A 5,172-nucleotide genomic window follows, 5' to 3' on the forward strand; every position below is an offset into this window, starting at 1 on the left:
TTACAATTTTGTCAGCTACAATTGTTCATTACAAATATAGCATTGTCACAGCATTTTCGACAATTATAGCAAAAAATTAGATTTGGCTAAGAGTGACAACTTTGAAGGTTGTGACTGAGTTTTGTCTTAAAGAGTTAAAATTAACCATTACAAATATAGTATTGTCCTGGCATTTTCAACAATTATAGTAGAACATTCAATTTGACAAAAGGCAAAATCAATGTAAAATATATGCCGCAAATTCATATATTTGGGCATAACACATCTATAAATTAATCAAAACAAAAGTGAATCACAAATGTTGGGTCCCAAATCCCACATAATCAGTTCTAGTAATGGCCAATACATATCCTTCCCAAAAGATAAACTAGTCGATAACTAAGTACCCGAGAGAAGAGAGAGGTAGAAAAGAACAGATGAATCGAACCTAGTTTGTGATTTGATAAAATTGGACACTAGTATCTGCAGGACATATAGCTAATAGGTTCGGCAAGCAGATATGGTTCGGGCAGTCTGGCCATCTACAATGTACCGATAGTAATCTTCAACACTTCATCGTTTCTCCTCATCTTTTACTGCTCCTCCTGTTTCTGTCACTTCGTGTAGATTGTTTTCTGAACGAAGCATGCAAAACCAAGACTGCAATCATATTAAGGAGGGGATCAGATTTTGGAGTCCCTACAAAGTTCTGTTTCATAAAAGGAAAAAGCAGTTTGAGTACAAAAATCACTAAGCAGAAGAACTAAAGCCTTACCTGCATAACTTACACTAAGAGCGCATATGAGGGTTACTTGAACATTGGAAAAGAATAGAATAACTGCAGTTGCTGCAAAAGTCAATGGAACGTTAACGTTTAGAAGGCACAGTTAAGTTGATAAGCATCCGAGAGAGTTAATAGTTACATGAATGTAAAATTGCTAAGAATCATCAACTAGAGCAAATGTGACCTGAAATACTAAGAGCCTTGAAACATGACAAACTGGGAATTGATCTATACCACGTACAACAGTGCACGTCTTTCGTCAAAATTAGTTAATCAACTCAGTAATTCTTAAGAACAGTAATTGTTTTGTCCTCCTCCAATCAAGACAAAGCAAATTATACAACAAGGTTCAATCTCAATTAAGTCCTGCAATCTGCAGAACCTATAGCAAATCTTGCACTAATTGGGGACATTATCAAGCAGTAAAAAGTAGATTTGGAGACAGACGAGGAGAAAAAACTTCATTGAACTTCCCGAAGGCCTCAGCAAGAGCAAGAACTGTGGGATCATGAAGAAGTTGAGGGGGAAGAATTAGAGGGTCAAAAAGGAAGAGCCCTACAAGCTGATTACCTGATATAATTAGCCTGTTTACTTATGACTTAACCTAATCCCAAGAAACAACTTTCTCAGGAATAGGATAATTATCATCAGCCCACTGACTAATGAGAGATGAAAAGAGTTAAGGTTTGGCATCCACTAAAAAGGCTTTAAAATATTCTGGAAGAAGAAATAATCCAAAGAGCTAGAAAGCTAAAAAAATTAAGAATGCATACTTTGACTTGGAGTGAGAGCCTAAGAATGACATGCTTTAAGGAGGCATCATGAACTCACCGAACTTCATTAAGAAAAGAACAGTTTCCAAACCAATCAATTCTGCTTAATTAGTCACGAGCATTTCAATACATATTCCTCAATTGCCAAACATTAGTCAATTATTCGTTCCTGCACTATGCTTATCATCTCCTAACGAAATATGCAACAAGATACTTATGCATCTCCAAGCAAAAAATGCCACAAGAAGAAAAATACAGAATTGAATTTAATAAGGTCAAAACTTACCACATTGTGCAGTGCGAACCAAGGTTCTGCTTTCTTTCTCTCGTGGTAAGAGTGGGCTTTGTTACAAATCTCATCGGTTTGGCCTTTGGGGGACCTAAGCTTTACTGTTTATTTGTTCTGCAGCAGTCAATTTCATTCGACTAGTAGCCAAGTCTTATCACTAAACCAAATTTAATGCAAGTGCCACCTTCATCTGTTATGTGTGTGTATAAAATACAAGTAGTAAATAGAAAACCAGACCAATCTATTGTATCTTGCAGTGGCCATGGATTGGATTCTTTTCACACTGCTAAATAGCGGGCATGTTGTGGAGTAATACTTTTTATTCTGGCATTACCAAATTACTAGATTATTAGATAATGGTAATATCCAAGGAGGGCATAACCATCAAGAGTGGAAAACCGTTAATGTATGAAATTGGGTTGAAGATTTGTACAACTAAATATCTGCTATAAGTACACCAATTTATTCGCTGTTACTAAGGCCCTGAGCTAATCACCCATACTTTCGTGTTGCTCTAACATGCAACTCCATAGACACACTCTAAAGACAACACAATTTCATAAAAACAAGCAGTTACAGGAGACCATAACACGCAACCAAAATTTTTCATACAAAACTAGCTCCATGGATCCAATAATTGACACACAAATGTCAGCAAAGGAATGGGCAGCCAAATGAAAACAATGAATAGACAAATGCAAAAGGAAACAACAATAAAGAATAAATAAGAAAGCAACTTACCAATAGTCTTCAAACTTGGCACACAACAACTGGAAAGTAGAGCAGCGAAAAAGAGAAAGTATATATACTTTAATACCTGCACAACGTGCAAACTATATCACTGAAATGAAAGCAAAGCAGCTGACAAAATGAAAGGAAAAGAGAGTACCAACAAAAAAAGCGCTAAACGGCTCAAACAAAGCATGCAAAGTTTCTCAACATCTAAACAATTGACACCTAAGAACCAAGACTGACAAGGAACACTTTTAGCAGAAATTTATGTATAGAAAGCTTTATCTGTAATTTGAGGAACCCTCTCAAATGTATAACAGTAGTGTTATATAAAGGAGAAACAAAGAAAAGCCAACAATGATCAGCCAAAAAATGAACCTCTAGTTCAGCTTGTCTCAACTATGGATATTGGGTGGTTCTTTTAGTGAAGATCTTAACAGCATTGAAGTGGGCTGGCAGATATGATATTTTTGACTAAAACATCAAGATACTTTTAATATTCGTTTTGCACTATTTTAGCCTAATTGAAAGGTGCATGTGATTTCTAACAGGTAAGCCCGGACCTTTATGATGACAACAACACAAGGCTTTTTACCTATAGGACTATAAGTTGCTCAAAGATTTGTTCTTTTCAAATGAGTTTCATTTACTATCAGCTGATGAGTGACAATAATGGCTTCTTATGCATCCCCTGACTTCAAATTTGCAGAGTGATGCATATCAGGCCATGGGTTGCTACAATCTACTTTGCTCAAGGTTCATTCAAATCAACAGTGAAATAGCAATGGGTGCAAGCATCTCCCCTGTTTCTGCCTTTCGAAATTCCAAAAAGCACTGGTCAAAACTAGAGGTTCATCCTCCAACAAGCAATCCTATTTGTCCCAAAAGAGACTAACCAAAAACAAAATATAGCCACAAATTTCCTCAGCTAAAATTACCACCAACAATTTGCTCCAAAAGTGCCACCAATAAACCATCAAATCCTGCTCCCAACACATTCACCATTTCACGAGTCACCCAAATCAACCGAGTTTTCACCATTTCACGAGTACCATCTCTTAATAGCATGTAAGTGCTTCAAGTGGACTTCGGCCAAGTGGGTTGACATAAAATTCCACAAAGAATTGTTTAACGTGGACTTTTCCAACTGAGTTGGAAGTTTTAAAAGAAAAAAGGGTCTGAGTTGGGGCTCAACAAGAATGCATAACTCAAGAAAGAAGAGGGGATAATAGCTGGAGACCCTCTCTTTCACTTCGTTTCACTCTCACAACTCTCTCAATCTCTCACCATTGAAAGATTTAAGTGGAAAACTGGGACCATAAATTCAAGATTCAGTCTACCCTACCTGTATTTGACAAAAAATATCGAAAATAGATAGAAAATATTGACATTATTTACCTCAAATTATGCCTTCAATCCCTTAGCTCTTGTTTTCCTCAACATTTAATCTTCAAACTCTAGCTTTCTCCCAAAATTCAGGGCCAATTTTCCGTGTTCGTTCTAGTGAGCAAGTGTTGCATTAATCTAGGGATTTTTGCTCTCTGTGAGGTCAATAAAGCTGTCCAAATATTTTGGGCAGCTCAAATTAGGGACGAAAATGGTGATTTAAAGCGATTTGGTGGATAATTTCAATGATAGTAGAGTATAAGAAGAGATGGAGAAGATGATACTACTATTCGAAGCTTTCAACAGAGGGAAAGACGTGTCGTCTAAAAATTTTCCAAGTGTTTTGAGCATAGTTATTAAACCCGGCCCGGCCCGGTGGTCGAACTGGTCAAACCGGTGAACCGGCCATTAGGTCGGACCGAGTCTTAAATTGGATCGTTTGAGCAACGGGACCGTTGACTAGTCAACGGCCCGGCGGTTGGACCGGGCTAAACCGGAAACCCAGCCGGTTTTGTCCACGGACCAGTTCTGGTGGAAAAATTTTATTACCTTTGTCAAGGCTCGAACCTTGGACCTCCACCAATCACTAACGTATGCTTACCACTAGGCTGCTCCGAAATTTGTTAATAAAAGGTCTTTATTATAATATATATATATATATATGTTTTTTCAATTCTATCTTTTTTTTCTCTAAAATAAATTTATTTGAAATCTTTTAATAAAAATTAGTACCCTCCAAACTCTATAATTTATAAATTGAATTTCAAAAATAACACATTACATAATTCATTTCAAAGACAAATATTAATTTAATAATTTTTTACACTTAAAATTCATAAATAAGCTACATTATTACACTAAATATAGATAAAATTTTACACTTGAAGTTTGGTGTATTACTAAATAACTTTATATTTAATTGATTCTTATATGAATTAATTATTTTATAGCAAATTAAATTAAATGAGCTTTTACTATGGCATTATTTATTACAATTTATATCATATATCTTATATAAAAAATTATGAAATATAATATTTAAATATATTTAGTGATCCAACGGTTGAACCAGTAACCCGTTGACCCACCCCCTTCGCCGGGTTCCTTCCCGGGTTGGGTTTAATAACTATGGTTTTGAGTGTTTTTGTTTAAGAGTTGCCAAAACGACGTCGTTCTGTCTTATTTTCTTCTTCCGCTCTCTACATCTTGAATTTTCAGTTCCCGCTTCC

General features: G+C 36.0%; 1 long non-coding RNA gene across 1 annotated transcript; it reads right to left on the minus strand.

Annotated features, from left to right (window-relative positions):
- Positions 1 to 221: 221 nt before the first annotated feature.
- On the minus strand, positions 222 to 4,203 carry LOC113743570 (uncharacterized). The gene is made up of 5 exons (XR_003461133.2): positions 3,956 to 4,203; positions 2,567 to 2,642; positions 1,823 to 1,939; positions 755 to 826; positions 222 to 639 (listed from the first exon to the last, which is right to left on the minus strand). It is a non-coding gene; the product is annotated as an uncharacterized lncRNA (long non-coding RNA).
- Positions 4,204 to 5,172: the final 969 nt, after the last annotated feature.

Source organism: Coffea arabica, chromosome 5e (assembly GCF_036785885.1).
Source record: "Coffea arabica cultivar ET-39 chromosome 5e, Coffea Arabica ET-39 HiFi, whole genome shotgun sequence".
Lineage (NCBI taxonomy): Eukaryota > Viridiplantae > Streptophyta > Magnoliopsida > Gentianales > Rubiaceae > Coffea > Coffea arabica.